The sequence below is a fragment of the Mus pahari genome, chromosome 2 (genome assembly GCF_900095145.1).
Source record: "Mus pahari chromosome 2, PAHARI_EIJ_v1.1, whole genome shotgun sequence".
NCBI classification, from domain to species: Eukaryota; Metazoa; Chordata; class Mammalia; order Rodentia; family Muridae; genus Mus; species Mus pahari.
Window position 1 is genome coordinate 98617046 of NC_034591.1, and position 20656 is coordinate 98637701.

The window sequence follows — 20656 nt, forward strand, 5'->3', positions numbered from 1 at the left end:
TAGGGACAAGTCACAGAGACAAACATATCACTAGAACTCCCTGACAAACTAGCTCAACCTCAAATTGATGAGATTCAGGTTCAGTGAGAGACCCAATTTCAGAAAGCAAAAGTGCATATAGTCCAAGACAGTGCTAATGTCAACCTCTGGCCTCCCATGCATATCCACACATGTATATATGCACCCATTCCTACTAACAAGTACGCATGCATATGTGCAAATCCCACAAAATCAAAAGCTGGGTTCATATCATTTAGGCTCAGTAAAATAGCTTCTTCTAAAAGATGATTTGTGGTGACAGCAGAGATGTCTCCATATCACTGTTCAGCACTTACATACACAACTTTACTCCCAGAAGATCTGATGATGTCTTCTATCTTCCAAGGGTACAAGGTACACATGCAGTACACATTCAGACATGCAGAAAAAAATACTCATATTCATAAAATAAAACAAATATTAAAATGATAATTAATGGATAGACAGAAGACAGACAAACAAAAATATGATATGTTTATCATATCATGATAAATGAAAACTGATAGATAGGTAAATAGATGATAGCTATATAAATAAATAGATAGCAAGACAGATAATGTAGAGATAAATAAATGATAGAGGAGTAAAGGAATGATAGATAATCTAGTGGAAAGATATAAAGGATGAAAATGATAGGTAAATGGATACATACTTGCAAAAATGTTATCAAATAGGTAGGTAGCTGATAAATAAATAGTACATAGATGATACATAAATAGGAGATTTATAGTCAGTTAGATGGCCACATGATCGATAAAAAGAAAATGAGAAGTAAATTTGCAGATATGTTAAGTCATTCATATGTATTTATAATGAGGTTTCTTATCACATTTTACCCTTTCTTATCTTGTTAATAATTTATAAGACACTCTGACGTTAACTCATCCACCCTAACAGTGAAGGAAGACACAGCTTGGCTCCACAGCATTTTCATTTATCTTAAGGACAACTGGACTTTACAAAAAAGAAAATCCCACAGCCCAAACAAACAAGGGGGAAGGGTTGAAAGAATGTGAGCCTGGAGGGCTTTGTGAGCATCTCTGAGCTCATAAAGTGGATACAAGTACAAGGGAAGGAAGAAGAGGAGAAAATGTGAATATCACAGTAGGCAAAGGCAAAATGCAGGTGGTGTACCCTAAAGCACAGCCTGAGCCTGTATGGGCCAGAGAAACCCTCCATGAGAGAAAATTAGAAAGAAAAGACAGAGTAAGAGAAAGGAATATAAAAAGGGGGAGAAAAAAGAGACATGTCATATTCATTAGAGTTCTACATTTGACTTATCTTCTTCAGTCTGAATTTAAAAAGAACTTGTCCAAAATTTTCTGTTGCTTCTCATAACTTGGACTTCTTACCTGGGTAATCTCATCCATGTGAAAGACCGAACCTTTGCAGACACTTGATGCATGTCTTCTATTGATCCCTAGGAGAGAGGGTATCCTGCCCCAGGGATCAATGGCACTCAGTGAATGTCAACCTCTTTGACATATTGGAAAACAGACTCAGAAATATCAGGGGATGTCCTCACTGTGCTAACATATTTAAATTAAGTCTGTAGCTACCCAAGGACATCTAGACCTTTACCATTCCCCACCAGAAGTGTTAACTGCATTCCTCCACAATGAGAACAGTCATTGAACTAAATAGTTTTAGAATATTTGTTCATGCCTGCCTTCCACCTCCATCATCTGGGCTTTGCTTCAGACTTGACAGTTTTGCACATGGTAGATATTAAATCATATTTTGGACTCAGTGGTCCTGAGCATGCAGAGAGCATAAAGTCAACTATTTACTCTCAGTTCTGTGCACACACACACACACACACACACACACACACACACATGTGCACACACACAAAGTTCCTTTCATCATTAATTCAGAACTCCCTTTAACTAGCTGATTGGTTTATTTGGATTATTTAAATAAAGAGGTATCTTAACTTTACGGGTATAAAAATTCATATATAATGGTAAAGTGAGTCCAGTGTTGATTACATTGCATTCTTTTTACCATGAAAGAAAAAAAAATCAATTTGCCCTGTGGAATATTGGTCTGCCTTTCTTGTTGGGAATATTCCGGAAAAATTGACCATACAAAACCACTTGCATCTCACAGTTTGTCAACATGGCCTCCACATAACAAGCTCATTTTGTGGTGACAAGGAGTTGGTATGGGCTTGTCTCTGAACCCTGAATTCGCTGGTGTTACAAAAATATTACTTAACCTGAAAATGAATAGCCTGATAGACGTGCTATATATTAGCTAAATGAAAGCCAAATTCTATATCCATATTCACTGTTTCCTAACAAATTGTTCTAAGCTCATTCAGTTCCTGTGCTAAAAAGCAACTTGGGGCAGGAAAGGAAAGTCCATTTATAGACTACCTTTGAAGGAAGATGGGCAGAAGTAAAGCAAGAACTTGAAGGCAGGCCTGCTTGCTATTCAACGCATCATTACCTCTGACTAAGGAACTCACAGCCAAGGAAGGAACAATCCTTGCTGGCTTACTTTTAGAACAATGCTTAGCTCAGGCTTTTATCACCTACCAAGGAAATGGTGATGCCCACAGTGGGGTGGGCTCTTCTACACCAATTAATTACTCAATACCATCCCCACAGCCATGACCACTAGCCACTAACTAGCCAATTTAATCTGGGCCAGTATTCTTTTTTGTAACCAAACAAGGATTCTCACAAACATATTACAATGACAGTGTGGGATAAAAATAAAATCACACAGTAACTCAGAAGTTCAGCTCTACAATGCACCCTTAAACAGATAGGACACTGGTATCTTAGTCTTAAATTTCCAAATAAAGGTATTTCAACACCTCTGTATCTGCATGTAGCAGCCAGGAAGGAACCGCTTTACAAACCTTCCAAGTGCCGTTCCTACTATTTACCTGTTGGCTTGTGTTCACAGCAGCTTTGAAAGACTGTTTATCACTCTACCTCGAGCTACTAGAGGAACTACAGCTTTAGTCAAACCCCGCCAGAAGATTCTATATCATTCACACTTCAACTGGGCAGAATCTAGGTTTATTTCAGTCTATGAAAAACTAAAGTTCAAAGCAAATTCAATCTTGCCCAAGGGAGCATTGTAAAGTAACAATTCTTGATATTACATGCCTTATACCATCCATTTGAAACCATAGAGAATTACATTGTTTTGTGTGTCACTGACACACAAAACAAACTTGAACAGCTAAAACATCTTAAAAATGCACCAAGCTAATGAAGTCTCAAACAGAACTTTAATTAGCTGTACATATTCATGTCAGATGAAGTTACACCACTTCTTTTGCAAACTGGTCTATTTTCTTTCATTTGACCTAGATCGGCTATGAGACCTTGTTGGGTCCTCCCTCTAAACAGTGTTGTGCCTCTTACAGGCACGCTGGGGGTTGCTCCCCAGATCAGCCAGAGTACAGCAGAATGGCTGGAACACAGCGTCCTCGGACCGCGCACTGTCAACGCCCACTCGTCTCCCGGACCAACCACCAATGTCGTCACGCCTACTCGATTGGACCCGCCTTCTGGACACAGCTGCTGAGGACCTGACCGCGCCATTCCGCCATTGAGAGATTGGGACATGGAACATTGATCCATGCAGAGACAATGGGACATGGGGCACGTGGGAGAGGGTTGGGTTCTCCCGCGTGTAATCAATAAATCATAATAATCTTTCTTGCACATCATCTTATTTCAGGAAGATTATCTCTGCAGTACGAACCCACCCCAAGGTGTTTTCTGCCCACGAAGACAGGCGCCGGTCAGCGTGCAGGCAAAAACACTACAAGACCTAGAGAAAGATCGAGCTGGCCTGTGCTTTCTCTCCTGAAACAGAGATCTTTCTTTTCTCCTATCTCTAGAAAGTATCCTGCTCCAGCTTTGGGAGAAACTTCTCTCCTTGGAGATCTGCAACGAGGTGGAGGGCTCCTTTTATGGTAGTCACCTCGAGGGTGACAACCTAAGCGGGAGACAGGCCATGAGTTCAACTTCCTTTTTCACCCATCCGTTCCACTCTTACATGGCAGCCACATAGTGTTCTTCCTTGTAGCTCACAGACAGCATAAGCAGCATCTTGGGGACCCTCAAATTCAAGGAAAGCAAACTCAGGAGAGTTTCTAGCTACCCATATACTTCAGAGTGGTCCATAATGGCCAAAAGGTGGTTCTAATTCAGCCTTGTTCCCATCGTTTCCAAGATTACTTACATGAACTTTACAGACCAATGGGCAGGAATAACCTTGCCTTTAGAGATCCTTGGTTCAAAAAACTGAAGCTCAAATCCCAATGCTCTGACAGGCCCACCTGTTCCCCTCTGGCTCTGCTCCCACAGATGCTGTCTCTCCCGCTGCATCCAGGAAATGGCCAATTTGGGCAAATCTTAATGGGAGCTTCTCAGATAGATGAATCAGCAAACCAGGACACAATTCAATGCCAAATTTTGCATTTCAACAATAAATTACCATAACACTGTGATTGAGTACATAACTGTGTTGGGTTTTCTTGGTCTTTCTCATACTGGATACTGTTTTCAGTAGAGGATTCAATGAAGTGCCTCACAAATACCTGTAAGTGTGCCTACTCTGAAAGAACAGGTGAGCCTCACATCTAAGCCAACTTCAGACATTAATAAAGAGTAGTGTGTAAACGACAGACTACCATCAAAAGTCTTCTCCCATTACTACGTGATGGCAAAGCAGTCACATAGATCAGCTGATAACCAATATTAGAATAAAATAAGATACTGATACACAAACTGCTACAGCCTAGGACATGAAACTTACTTAAAAATCTTCTCCCAGAAAAATATTACCAAATTGCATACACAATAGAAGTTCATTTCATGTGGTTCAACAAAAAATTCTCCCCAAGTAAAAGCAAAGGAAACTGGGTAGGGTACGTCATGTTAAATTTCAACTTTGTTTCCTAGTGAAAAATAACCTTTCAAGCTCATGGCATATAATAGATAACCTTATCTTTACAGTCTTTTGAAATTGGATTTCAGGTTTTATTGACAGCCTTGCTACAGAGAGTTTATGATAAATTGTCAGTTAATATTCTTCTGAAGTTCCTAAATTTAAAAAAATAACCTTTCAAGAGGGATTTCTTTGAATAATGGGTATTTCTCGATCATCTTGATTTTGAAGCCATTTTAAGATGATTTGGTAAATTATTCATATTTACTGCTGGATTGTGACACCTAGCAAATGTGTATCTGACGTTATCAAGAGATTTACAATGAAATTTCACAGTAACTCCTCACGACCAGATGAAAATCATGGCTGTGTTGCCTTTGATAAATGTAATAATTTTTCTTGATAATAATAATTATGGAAATAATTCACTACCTGTTACCATCGAGCAAACAGTAAAGAAGGAATTAACCTTTGAACAGAATTAGATGAACATGAAAAAGCTCCATGCTATCAGGTGGAAATATTTGTACAGATGCTAATTGAACATCTGGTATTTAAATTAAATGGCATAACATAGTGTTTGTTCGGGCAAGGATTGAAAAGCACCACAAAAACCAAGTTTTTAAAAATTTTTTGTATAAGCTAAGCATTAACAGGCTTGAATTTGTAGGTGAGTTTTTATTTAGTCTGGAATTGTGACAGTTATAGACCTACATTTATGTGCAGCTATGGATACCAAATTAACTACATAATATTAGCTATCAAAGAAACTCAATGATAATTTCAACCAAAAGTACTCAACATTCTTTCTCTGGAGGCAGGTTCGAGAAATATTGAAGTTCATATTATTTGCCTCTTTAAAATGACTATACAACTGTTTATTTTTAATTAAGTTTGCTCCTTGACAATTTTATACATATATAATTCTAAGTGCTCTCTACCCTGTCTCATCTCCCTCACACTTTGAAAAAAAATCTCCCTTTTCTCACAACTCCCTGTCCCATGGTATTGTCTTTTTCTTCTATTTTGTGAGCCACTTTTTGTGAGTTTAAGTAATGACGTCCATGTGATCATGAGTGTGAAACTATGCATTGGAGGTTGGTGAACTCATCAGCTGGTACCCAACTCAAGTCAACAACTCCCTCTAACCTAGCATCTTTCAATAGCCAACAGTTTACCATGTAGGGGCAAGGCCTCTCTCTAATCTCTGACTGTTGACAGGCCCAGTGCCGGAAACCACAGCTGTTACAAGTTCAATAACTATACTATACTTAGAAGACAATGTGAACTACAGAGGGGACAGTATAAGGGCTGCATTTGTGCATTCAACGGTCACTCATTCTAAGCACTTTGTGCAGCTATGAATCTCTATATTCATCAACATTTACTGAAAAGAAAAGCTTCTCTGGCCAAGACTGAAAGTTACATTAATCTATGGGTATGAACATAAAAATTTAGAAGGCAGTTTGATACTCAATTTAGTAAAATAACAGTAGCAAGTTCCCTTCTAGGGCCCATGATCTCCCAAAATATGAAATTTTAGCCAAGTTCTTGGAGCAAGTCACAATTCCTTCTTGTGGGATGTGTCTCAAAATCAGTGAGGGGTTGGTTACCCACCCTCATGCCAATAAAACCATTATTGACCATTAGGCATAAAATTAAAAACCTTTTTCTCCAGCCATTTACATTCTTTTTTGTTAGAAATTTTTAAATTTAAATTCTCATTCTTATGATTGAGTGGAAAATGTTTTAAATGTTAAAGCCCATGTATATACTAGGTAATGGTATTTACGTATTCTAAAGTCTCTCTGTGTTAGTAACTGTTTACACATAAAAACATCTGCTCCATGGTCATGTAAGCTCGTGCTTTGAAGGAAGGCTTTGAATATACAATGGTTAAGATTAGGACTAGGAATAAATATCAGATACCTACAAATTTGGTCTTTAATAAAATAGGACCATGTCTGTCACATGATCAAGTCCGGGTATTAGCAATCAATGGCAGATAAACGACATTTCTCTGAACCCACATTGCTTCCAATTTTGATCTCTAAACCTAAGTTGCCATTAGCTTGGCCCAAAATAGAGACACAGACACATTGACACACTCCATGAAGCAAACACTATTGTGTGTGTGTGTGTGTGTGTGTGTGTGTGTGTGTGTATATTTTGTATTTGTCTGTGTGTGTCTGCGTGTGTGTGTGTGTATAAGGGGCAAAATGCTAATGCTAAATGTCTTCCATAATGATCTCCAACTTATATTTTGAGACAAGGTCCCTCATTCATCCTGGAACTCTCTGTTTTGGCCTCACCAACTGGATAGTGGAATCCAGAAGTCTACCCATCCTTGTATCCCCACTGCTGAGATTACAGAAGCACATTTGTCCTCTAACATGCTTCTTATAATCTATTATACTGCACACCACACTGTGAAGAGCATAGCCACAAAGCCATATCCAGATGAAAGAGGGACTGGTGGACACTTTATTTGCATTTTTCTAGATTAAATGACATGTCTATAGGAAATTGAAGGGCTGATATTGAGAATAGCAAGTTGCTTCAGCTTGCCCTGATCCCTGCAAATTTACCAATGTTTATGAAACTGGATTTAAGTACATCCTAGACAAAGAACTTAATTTTGAAATACAGTGGATGAAGTATCACAGGAACAAAAGTTTCAATGTCTAACTTATCTTCAGATTCTCAAGCTTTGTGAAAAATATGTGGAATGTGCAAGTCAGGTCTCAAATTTTCAAATGCTGGATCCTGACATAAAAGTCAACTGTTTACTCATAACGATCATAAAATAAAGTAGGAATAAGTTAATATACTAATTCACAGTAAGTTATTTAAATGTTATATTATACTTGCATGATGGATATATCCCACTGCTTGAGGGGGCCTCATACCTGGAAATCAATATTAGATAAATATGTAGACATTTCATCTTTTTTATTCTTCAAAATTACTCCCCAAAATATGCAAAGATACAGAGAGACAAAGAATCGAACCCCTCTACAGACAGTAGATAATGGCTTATGGTTCCAGGAAGGAAAGGAATTAGACATGGAGTTGGCCTTCCCCCAAGAGCCGCTGAGAATGTCACATACAAAATTAGGAGTCCGGATTGGCAGCTGCGAACCAGATTATGGAGGGCCTTGAATTCAGGCCAAGAGTTATATTTGATTCGAACATACATTGGAAATGGTTATAGATGTTGAAGAATGTGATAAGTATGGGGTCTTATTTTGTGAGTGCTATCTAGGAGCCAGCAGAAGGTGGAAGAAGCTCAGAGCCTAATGGAGCTTTCACAGTCCTTTAGGAGTAAGCTGGCATCTGAAACTGCAGCTTTGGAGTATAAAGCATGGTTACAGACAGGAGTACATTTGAAAGGGGAAAGAGAAAGAAGAAATTGAAAGACAGAGCATATGTCATAGTCTAAGTAACCCTCAAGGGAGGACTGCAAGGATGTTAAACACTTCCCAGTTCATTTTCTCTCTGGATGCCTATAGTTCTAAATGTGTGTAAGCTTGCCTTCACCCTGCTGTAGACCAATCTAAACAGCTGAATAACAGATTCAAGCACACCCTCAGACCTGTAGATTCTTGGTCTGGGCTTTCTGGCCCTTTCTTTACATATCCAAGTTTCTTTCATATCAATGCTAGATCAGGACACTTTGCTGACAGTCCTGTATACATAAGAAGACTATGGACTCCCCACATATCCATGAATGACTAATTCAAGTTCTGGTTCTCCAGTGAGGTCCCTCTTGCCCTTCTTTTTGTTGTGAGTCTGGCCTAGGGACAAGATGTATATCCTGAACATTTTAGTGTGTGTGTGTGTGTGTGTGTGTAGGAGTGTAGGAAGGGAGGGAGGGAGGGAGGGAGGGAGGGAGAGAGAGAGAGAGAGAGAGAGAGAGAGAGAGAGAGAGAGAGAAGGAAGGAAAAGGAAGAGGAGAGGAGGAGGACAAGAAGGAGGAGGAGGAGAAGGAAGAGAAGGAGGAGGAGGAGGAAGGGCACACAGTGTATGCACATGGAAGTCAGAAGGCAGCCTGAAGGAATAATCACTTTCCTTCCAGCATGGGTGATTGCGATCGAGTAGTCAGGCGGTCAGACTTGTATAGAAAGTAGTTTTATAGGCTCAGCCAACTTGCCAGCCCCTCACGTGTATTCTGAAGATCGTTTTTGAACATTTAGTAACAAAATCAGTATTTCAACTCAAGTGCCTTGGGCTTCCTGAATAAATGTCTTTACTGAGCCAATTAGAGAAAAGATGTCATTCACATTAGGAAGGCTGAAGGTATTCCAGACCCATTTCCTGACCTTGTATGCTTAGGGATGTTAGATAAATGTGATGTCATATGCCTATGCAATTTATAAGGCATCATTAAAGGTGTCAGATGTTAGGTGTAGGGAATAGAAATGTCAAGAAATCCGACTAGAATCTAGACAATAAACCACATGAGCTTCAGTAATAAATTTGAACCTTGGAGTCAATTTTGATTTAAGTCAGGATGCAAAATCAGATACAAACAAACCAGGCACTAGAGGAAGAAGCAGAAGGGGAAGATTAAATTCGTGTGGAATTTTCCGAAGGAGTTATATTTACTAATTTTAAAAACAGACAAATATGAATAGAAACATGGATTAAGCTAACACTGTCTGCTTCTAGATTTGTATTAAATGTTAAGACTCATGAATAATAAAACTTTCAACAGCATCAGAGAATGAGGTGATGAGAGATGGGAGCCAAAAAGACCATAACCCCTAAGGGTGTAGCTTCTAAGGCAGAGTGAAAGAATATAGTAGACGGGAGTAAGGGGCACATTAAGAAGTAGAAGCAGAAGATGTAACTCATGAAATATTGAAAAAATAGAAAGCAATATGGGGTACTTAGAAAGGAGAACAGGGTGAAAATGTACTTTTGAGGTCTAAACATATGTATTTGTCTTGCAATAAAAGTAAAGCCAATAATATTTTTTTCTGTCTACTCCAGTTTGACATTTGATGAACAGTAACAACATACAACTGTGTGAGCGTGTGGTCTGGGTCTGGACTCAGTAAGTTACGAAACTTTCTTTCATGCTACTCAGAAGTTGGTCTGAAAAAATATTTGCTCTGTATTTGGATTTATCTCCCTCCCCCTGCACTCCCACTAAATCAGTACTTAGCCACAAATAACTCAACAGTGTCTCTTTGTACTACCCTAGTATAATCCACATGGGCATTTCTTTTGCCTCTTTTATAGTAGTTTTCTGGGATTTAACTAACATAGTTTGACTTCACCCATTACCTCTTTTAATATCAAGAACTATGAACTATCATCACAGCCAACTATAGAACAATTTTATTTTCACAAAAATCCATACCACACAAATGTGACTCCTTATCAACCCCTTCTCTTTAGATGTCTAGCTTCAACTTGTCATTAATACAGATTAATGCCTACTCTGAGTTCTAATGTAGATGAAATTTTGCAATATGTAATTGACTGCACTGGGTTCTTTCATTTAACAATGTCAAGGTCAATCCCTGGTGCATTGTGTATCATATTAATGCCATATAATAATAACATAGTGTGCAGATGCACAAAACTTTATTTTTTCTTATATTGATGGACATATGGACCCTTTATTCATTTTTAAAAAGAGTTAGTTAGTAGTTAGTTAGTTAGTTAGTTAGTTAGTTAGTTAGTTGTATATGAATACACTACTGCTCTCTTCAGACACACCAGAATAGGGCACCAGATCCCATTACAGATGGTTGTGAGCCATCATGTGGTTTCTGGGAATTGAACTCAGGACCTCTGGAAGAACAGTCAGTGCTCTTAACTGCTGAGCCATGTCACCAGCCCTACACCTTTCAGTTATTGAGAATAATACTACACTACAAACCTTTACACGTAAGTTGCTACACATGTATGTATGTATTTTGATGGTTAGTCTTGTCACCTTGACAGGATCTGGAATCAACTTAGAGATACATTTCTAGATGGGTTTGTGAGGGGTTTCCAAGGAGAATTAACTAAAGGGAGAAGATGCTCCTCCAGAGCAGGCAGAACCTTCTACAGGAAAGCCCATATAGAGAGAGCCAAGGTAAACTCGATGCTGCTTTCCTGCCTTTGCTTCATGCATGGCAGTGTGTGGCTGGTGCTGCTTCTGTTTGTGCTGCTGCTGCTCCTGATGATGAGGATGAGGATAGTGATGGTGATGGTGATGATGATGGTGATGGCAATGATGGTGGTGATGACGACAATGATGCTGATAATGATGGTGATGATGATAATGATGATGGTGGTGATGGTGGTACTACTGCTGCATTCAGTGGCTAACATCACAATCCAACTTCTTTGACATTCCAATCTGGACTCTCCCACAATCTTCTTGGAAAAAAAAAAAAGATTTGGACAGCTAATGAATCCAGCCCTGTGAATTTAGCAACAAGTTTTCACAATCTTTCTAGTATATAGATGGCTATTATCTGGCTACCCAACCCCTATCGATTGTAAGCCACTTTAGTCAATGATAACCAATATTGGTTTATAGCCTGAGAGCATCTGTAATCAACTAAACACCTGGGCACACCTGTAAAATTTTTCTTCATTGGATCATTTGAAGCAAAGAAGACTCAATCTAAACCTAGGCTATAGCTATCACTGGCAAGTTCATCTATCCTGTTGCTGATGGGAATTCCAGTGCATACTGAAGACTGTCAGTTCACTAGGACTTCCCTGGGACTCCTTTGCCAGGCTGGGACTGCTGAGACATCCAGTCTCACAAACTGAACAGCTACCAGATCCTTGGTCTTTCCACCTGGGAACAACCATTGTTGGACTGCTGATACCACAACCTGTAAGCAACTCTAATAACACACACACACACACACACACACACACACACACACACACACAAACATGTTCTCTAATCAAACAGAATTGATGGAACGAATGTGTGTTCATGCATGTGCAAAATGCACTTTTTTTATTGATTTTCTTACTCTGGGGAACCCTGTCTAAAATGTATGTTTATTATCTCTGCGTAATTTCTTAGTTGTAATTTCCAGTCACATGGTCAACTTAAGCATTAACTACTGCCAGACTAGTTTCTAAGGTGTTTGCACTATTTTAAATGTGCACAGTCAGTGTATGATCATTGCCAACATTACCCTTATGTGTGTTTCTCCTGGTGGGTGAGAGTAAGAACCTCCTACATGAGTAGTGATATTGTACATTTTGATCATTTACCACCTGTACATCTTTTCCAGAGAACTATCCAGAGCTATTTTTCAATATTCACTGATTTCTTTTTCTTTTCACATTATAGTTTTTTTAATACATTCTTGATACATAGTACTCTCCAGATAGATGATCTGAAACTGACTTCTTCCACATTGAGCTTTCTAGGGAATATGTAACAGAAATACAACTTCACTCTTTTCCATTCCTTGGAGATATAAGTTGAAAATATAGTTGTCCCTCCGTATGTGTTGGGCATTTGTTCCAGATCCCTATAGATATCATGACCTATGATTGTTCAAGTCTGCTATATAAACTTGCATAGTATTTGTACACAGCTGAGGAAAATCCCCCTGTAATACTGAAGATGATTTCTAGGCTACAACACCTAACACAATGTAAATGATATAAACAGTTGTCACACAGTGTTGCTTGGGGACTAGTGATTCTTTTAAAAGTCTATACATGTTTGGTGTAGAAGCAATTTTTTCAAAAGTTTTTAGTGTATAGTTGATTCAAAACACAGAGCCAGAGCTCAGGAATTCAGATGGACAACTATACTATTTTAATCCCATTGAATTATTTTCCCCTTTGTCAAAATTAGTATACTTAAACCATGTGAGTTTATTTCCAATTCTTCACTGTAGATCCACTGGTCTATTTGTTGTTAAGCTTCACTCTTATTTGCCATAATTTTGTGGCAAATTAAGTTTTGATGCCAGGAAGTAAGTTAACTAACATTTGACTTAATTTGAAATATGATTCTGATTGTTCTGTTGCCCTTAAATTTAGAAATCAGATTTCACAATCTCTCCAGAGTCTTGTTGTGATTTATTAATAGGAAAAAAATCATTTTAAGAATATCCAAAAGTAGATGATCTTTAGATGTTAAATCTATCCATTCATAAAGATGACCACATCATAACCTTATCTTCAGTGAGTGTCGTGTGTGGGTGCTCCATTCTAACATCTAAGGAAATTAAGTCAGTGAGGTACCTATACTTTCACCATCTTCTTTTATATTGGCAGTCTTCCTACTTACATTATGTCATTACCAATGACATTTTTAGAGACCAAATATCGGAACTAATCCTGTCAGAAGTAGAATACACATCACAAGAGAATAACAATTTCAAACATCTCTCTGCCTGAAAGCAAGCTCTTATTAGTGCTTCCATGCTAATTACCCTCAGAACTATAATTTTTTGACCCCATCCTCTCAAAGTGTCTCTTTCCATCCGTAATGGATGACCTCACTTCATGCATTATTAAATCCCAAGACCACAGCCCTCACCTTCCTACACCTCCTTCTCCATCCGTCTCCATTCACCTCTGCTCTAGTAGAGAATGTTTTACTCTACCTAATAGGCTCATCTTCTCTTGCCCTCCAAAGATGCAAATTCTAAGCCATCTTTTTTCTCCCATATGCCATTCCTGCCATTCTGTATTACAAAGCCATTCCATAATAACATAAACTTACTTCAGTGTATCTTGTGCATATAATAAAATACATTTCTCTGTGATGATGACTCTTGATAGCCAACTTGGCAGAGCTCAGAATCAACCTAAGAGACTGTTGTGTGACAGGATTTTCCTTGGGAGTCTGAACATACATGCATGCACAAAGTCTACAAACTCCAGAAAGGAAACCTACAACAGATCAATTTAATGATCCCATCAAAGTCCAGCTTAGTGAACTGATAGGTTCATGTTGAGATTATTAACAGGACTATGGGTAAAGGGATGACTAAAAAGCATCTATATCACTGAAAAGCCTTCTCCAACACAGGTGATCACTCACAAAAACTACTTCCCTGGTGCTATTTGCAGAACATACAACAGCTCAATAGATCCAAGAATCTCATTTAGGCATCTCATTCACTGGTCAGCGTCTCAGAGCCTCATCAGAAACTTCCAAAGAAAACAGAGACTATCAGTACCTTTGAGAGCATTTACAATGACTTCTTCAGCAGAGAAGACACACCCTCTAAGTGGATGCCACCTTTCAACATGCAGTCCAGATAGAAGAGGTCCCAGGAAAGAGTAATGCTGTTTGCCTGCCTTGCTGCTTCTTCATGCACAGGTGTGTCCCCCTATTGCTTCCATCCTTTGCTGATATCATCTCAAGCTTATTCAGCTTTCCAAATTAGACTCAAAAGAGATGACTCTTTGAGAAACTTCCAGACTTTGGGCATCAAAGCATCCAGCTTCATGGACAGAGTAGGCTGCAAACCTCTGCCTTTCAGCATGCAAACAGCTCCTGTTTGACTACCCAACCCTATGTTGTAAGCCAATCTGGTAAACCCCCTTTTACAACATGTAGAAACTCAAGGATTCTGTTCCCCTCTATTACTCTGCCTAATACACCTTCTTTGATGATCACTTTTGCCTGCAGCATACTTTCCAAGTCCTTGCCCTCTTACTGAACCAAGTTCCTATGCAAAGTTTCTGTATCTGTTAGCTCCCTTCTTTTATTTCCGCTTTGCTCTATTACTTATGACTTCTCTCCATCACCACAAGTCTCATCTAACCACCAGGAATCACTTTTTGCTATAAATAAATAAATAAATAAATAAATAAAAGAGTTAATAGCTTTACTTTGTTATGCAATCTGATTTAAATGAAAGCCACTGTCAGGACTGGAGAGATGGCTTGTGGTTAAGAGTATTGAACTCTGTTCTTCCAGAGGACCTGCGTTCAATTCCCAGCATTTACCTGTTGGCTGACAACTGTCTGTTTCAGGGGCTCTGATGAGCTCTTATGGTATCTGTAAGCATACATTTGGTACACAGACTTAATAGCCAGACACAAAAAGTAAATTAAATTAAATTTTATAAAAGAAAAACATACTCCATTTTTGCATTTTTGAAATATTCCTGTCTTTTAGTACCTGGAAGAACCCTGACCAGGTTTTTGGTTTGGTTTGGTTTGGTTTTTGGTTGGTTGGTTGGTTGGTTGGTTGGTTGGTTGGTTTTGAGTATTTGGTTTTGTTGTTTTTCTCTAGTTTGTTGTTTTACTTTGGTTTTGGTTTTTTTCTCCCTCCCTTGTTCTGGCTCTGGAGTCTCTTTTCTCCTGGTCTATTCAACTATACCTCTACTTGTGATCTTCCTGGACTCTGTATTATGCTTTTTTCTTTACACTGTCTTTTTAGGGGACCTTATTTCTCTCAGTGGTTTTCATTCTACACTGGCACCAATGTTCCTCAGACATATTGTCTTCTTCTCAGGCACATCCTCCTTTGAGAACTCATCCAGTGTCATGAATACTGGCCTAATTTTATAACTCAGTTCCATGATTTTTTAGAGAAGAGCTATCTGCACATATTGGTTAAATTCACAGTGATTCATTTTTCCAACTTATAAAATGCTGATGCCTAAGTACCAATCTCAGAAGATATAATTAAATGTTAATATTTGAAGTTATTAGAACATAACTGGTACATAGAAAGCTATCAGAAAATGCTCTCTGTGGTTATAGCCTTATTATTCTCATTATTCTCAACAGTTACATAGCTAAATAATGAAATCAAACAAGGTTCCCAATAAGAGGAATGGATGAGGAAATTGTGGTATATGTACACACAATGGAATTATTTTGTGGTCTTAAAGAACAAAATTATAAAATTTGAAAGAAAATGGGTGTAACTAGAGATAATAACATTAAGGTCATTAAGCCAGTCTCAGAAAGAAATAACATGTTTCTGTCATTTCTAATTCCCCTACATCATTCCTAAATTTCATATGGATATGTAAAGTCATACACACACACACACACACACACACACACACACACACACAAATGTATATGACGTGAAAGTAGAGGTAAAACTATTAAGAGCACAGAGGAAACTAACAGCAGAAGAATGAGTGACAAGAGTAGAGGAGCAATGAATAAGGTTATGCTCTACATAAAATATACATCAATAAAAACTTCTAAATAAATAAACAAGCAATTTAGCAAAGGACATGTTATGCATATAAGGGCAGATGTGATGCTCAAAACAGAAGTTGAGACAGTGAAGAGGGAGGAAGGGATGTAACCTTCTAAAAAGAAGGTGGGACTTCAGAAGGACCACTGTAAATCCTGGCAATTCAAATAAGAAACAGATTCAGACACCCACAGTCAAACATCAGTCAGAGTGTAGGAGTCTTTTGGCAGAGTTGGGGGAGAGATTGTGGCCCTGACATGGATAGGAAATCCACAGGAAGACCAACAGTCAACTTACTTAGACCCTTGAGGCTCTCAGGGGTGAAACCTTCAACCAAAGAGCATGTAGTGGTTAAACTTAGGCCCCACACACTTTTGTAGCAGATGTGCAGCTTGGTCTTCATGTGGGTTCCCTAATTGGAGTAGGAGCTGTCCCTGACTCTGCTGCCTGATATTAGATCCCTTTCCCCTACCTGGAGTGCCAGATTGGACCTCAGTGGGAAAGGGAGTCCTTAGTCATGCTCAGACTAGATGTCCCAAGGTGGGGTGGTACCCAAGGGGGTTTTCCCCCTCTCTGAGAAGAAGGGGATGTGGTAGTGGGAGAGGTATTTGTAAGGGTGGGACTGAAAGAAGAGGAAGAAGGGAGGATGTGGCTTGGTTGTAATGTTAAAAAATAAATAATGAGAAAAAAAAAGAAAAGAAGGAATGTGATTAAGCCCTTCTTCTCTGTTGTCTTCCCACAGTGAACATCTCCTTAGTGTCCTAGATCTCTAAAACAGTTCTTACCATCTTAGTTCTCCTGAGCTTTCTCTTCCCTTGCTTTAGAGAATAGCCTAGTGTGTCCTTAGCTTTTCCATCTGTTAAATTACTCAGAATGCATTCCCAGAAGTGTAATGGCTAGGTCAATAGGAATAAACATTTTAATGTTTCTTGACAGAATATTTATGCATGTTTTCTGTAAGTGTTGAACCAATCCACATTGCTGCCAGCCAAGTGAATGTGCTTCAGCAATCTTACCTGCACTGGTTATGAGTTAGAAGAGAGTATTTATCACATGTTTAGTGTGCCTTGTGATGAGGCCGTAAACTGTGGCCACTATCAGAGTAAAAGAGCAAAATCGAGTTATCTATCTCATAAACAGGGCTATCCTGATAGGACCCTTTGAACAATCCGGATAACCTTTTCTAGAAAAGACTTTTAGAAAGCTAATTTAACTCAAAGTTCATAACCCAGTGACAGTGTGGTCAAACAGGCATGGATACATTATCTTGAAAATTGCTTCTTCAAATGGGGCAAAGTTGTACTAAATTTACAGATATAGCCAAACATGATACACATGGTTTCACTATAGACATGGCTTTGTGGTCTTTATTTGAAAGAACCTTGTCGTGGAGATTAGAAGAAAAGAACATACTTATAACTTGAGCAGACTCCAAGTGAAGACTTGCCATTCTCTCGGCATTTGAACACTTTTCTATCCTTATGAGTGAAATAGTAATACCTACTATGGCAGTGTAGTGTGATAGTGGAGAAGATAATGTAGACCAGAGCTTGAAACACATTTCTTCATTGTGGTTTGGGAGATGTTCTCTGTCGGGGCCCTGTCGCTTCTCTAGAGCGCTGGTAGGCAAAGGTGAAGATGTATAGCCTGGCTTGATTTCTGAGTCGGTGAGAAAATAAGGATCATAAACTTTTCCTATTTCACATTGGCAAAGCAATACAGCCCTGTCCTCACATTTGCATATAGAGGGTTGTCAGCTCTGCAATTTGTCAGCAAACTTCCCGTGATCCAGTAGCTTGGGTTAAATGTGTTTATTCAACTGAAACAGATTTATAGACCATGGAAAATCCATCAATGATGAGTGGGGTTTTTTTTCAGACAGAAGAAAATGCAAGCATAGGTGTCTTCGAAATAATACTTTCAAAGCAACTTTAGAAAAATAAGAGAAAGATTAGAAAATAATATATCTTTCACTCTGACTCTGTCCGATAAAACCCAGCACAGTCCAGACCATGCTGACTTCATACAGTCTGGATTGTTGTTTCAGTGAGCGATAATCTATCTTTTTGAGTATTCTCATTGTCATAGGACACATCATTAATAAAGATTAGATGAAAAGCTGGTAAATGTTATTTTTTTGCATTTCTCTTTTGTGCATCCGAGTAAATCCAAATGAGGCACAGAACAAACTGGCTAACAAGACCAGCAATATGGGCAAGTTCTGGATTTGACTGAGAGTCCCTACCTCAAAGAATAAAGTAGAAGACATCAACCTTGGGACTTCAAATGCGTGTGCACACCAGTTCACCTATATTACACGCAAAATGTGAATATGCACACTTAGATGAATGCCAAAGTCACAAAAATGGGAAAAGGAAAAAACAATAGAAATTGCTGAGTCATGATTTGTCCATGTATGAAATATTACACAGATGTTAAATTTTCATTTTAAAAATCAGTCATGTTGTTAAAAACCTCTATTGCATTAGGATAAATGTAACCCTTACATAAAATTGTGGTTACTCATAACTGTCTATAACTCCAGATCCAGGAGATAAAACCTCTAATCTCCGTGAACACCTGAACACACATATACATATAAATAATATAATTAAATCTTAAAAGACATAAAATATATGAAGTTTGCTGTTCCAATTGTGCAAAAGAAGCGTATAGGAAAACCTTACCACTGAAATGAAATAAAATCCGGCTAAAAATTAACCAGCTGCATGAAGCTATTAGAAAGTCACCTTTGCAGCCAATATTTTAAGATCCAAGAGCCAAGAAAGATACACTGATGTGAATTTGACATTCCTTGCTGCTCTTTTCCCTTAAGGTCTTTGATTATCTTGAAGGAGATAGAGGTGCATGTGTTCAAAAGTTGAGCACACAGAAGCAACTAAGGAGCAAAGAAAAACTTCAGAACTCTGAGAACTTTTCAGATCTAGAAAGACAGTAAGTGGATCTCAGTGCTACATCAGGGCTCAGAGTGTCAAGGTATCAGAAAGAACTAAGGAGCAAAATTCAAGCATTTTGACCCTGATTTCAGCTTGGATAATCTGCTGAATCATGGGTGGTTCAGGTCATAGTTACTAATTCAACAGAAACTAGCACTGAAGACTTGAAGAGCAACAAGGAGTTTGAGGAAAACCTGATAATGTGGACTCCAAAATTGGATGTTATGATCTGACAATCAGGAAACATTCTTGTTAAGAATTACAGTAGGATTGAAGCAGGTACTAATTCAATTTGAAACAGATCAATTCTAACGTTGGTGGAAATAGACTATGATTTCAATCTACATTGTGTGCCCAAAGCAAAAAAAACAGTTAACCATGGATGACATATTTTCCAGAACACAAAACGTTTTCATAATTAAGACTTGTCTTGCATGATATAGTCATGCACACACATATACTCACAGGAACACCAAGATTAAGTGTGAGTAATAAACTAGCAAATGTATAGATGTTACAGTAGTTTACCACAAACTTCACACATTTTTTGATCCTCATGTTTAAATCATCATGTCTATGTTTGATTATCTATTTCAGAAATATAGCAGATAAAATGTAAAATATCTTCTATATAAAAATTCCAGTGGAGCTAGAGGTGTGACTTGGTGATTATGAACATTTGTTGATCTCACAAAGGACCTGGGTTTGGTTCCCAGAACTCATCTCAAGCAGCTTGCAACCATCTATAACTAGTTACAGGGTTTGCAGCTCCCTCTTCTGAACACCATGGGCACTGTCATTCATGTGACACACATACAGATAAACTATCAGAGCACTTACACACATTAAATATATAAATTCTTTTAAAAACCAGATAACGAGCTTGGGAGACAGGTTAGTGGCTAAAATCTGAAGGAGAGGGTTAAGGACAAAAGAGAAGATGGAGATCTACAGTGAGAAAGGAGGGAGAAGGAAGATTAAGAATGCGAGTCGGAGCTGGGCATGGTGGCGCACGCCTTTAATCCCAGCACTTGGGAGGCAGAGGCAGGCGGATTTCTGAGTTCGATTCCAGCCTGGTATACAAAGTGAGTTCCAGGACAGCCAGGGCTATACAGTGAAACCGTGTCTCGGAAAAAAAAAAAAAAAGAAAGAAAGAAAGAAAGAAAGAAAGAAAGAANAAAGAAAGAAAGAAAGAAAGAAAGAAAGAAAGAAAGAAAGAAAGAAAGAAAGAAAGAAAGAAAGAAAGAAAGAAAGAAAGAAAGAAAGAAAGGGAGTCGGGGTCGAAAAGAGGGAGGGGGAAGAAGAAAATGTAATCCTAACAGTCTCTGGAGTGGTGTGTCTGCCCAAGTCTATTCAATCAGAAAACAAGGAGGAGATTCAGCACACTTACCTGCTTGTTCTCTTTGAGAGAAGACCAGTGTTATAAGATGTTTTGGAGTCAGAGTAAATGGAGTAGAGAAACATTGGGAATATCTACCCTGTGTTCAAAACACAACTAAAGGTATTTTGTGTAGTCAAGGTCTCTTAGCCTGAAATCTGGAAGCGACTTTAGGATGCAGGATATTTGGGGGAATCTTAC

General features: G+C 38.5%; 1 pseudogene; it reads right to left on the reverse strand.

Moving 5' to 3' along the window:
- Positions 1-3348: 3348 nt before the first annotated feature.
- LOC110316845 lies at positions 3349-4948 on the reverse strand (annotated as a pseudogene).
- Between the last annotated feature and the right edge of the window lie 15708 nt (positions 4949-20656).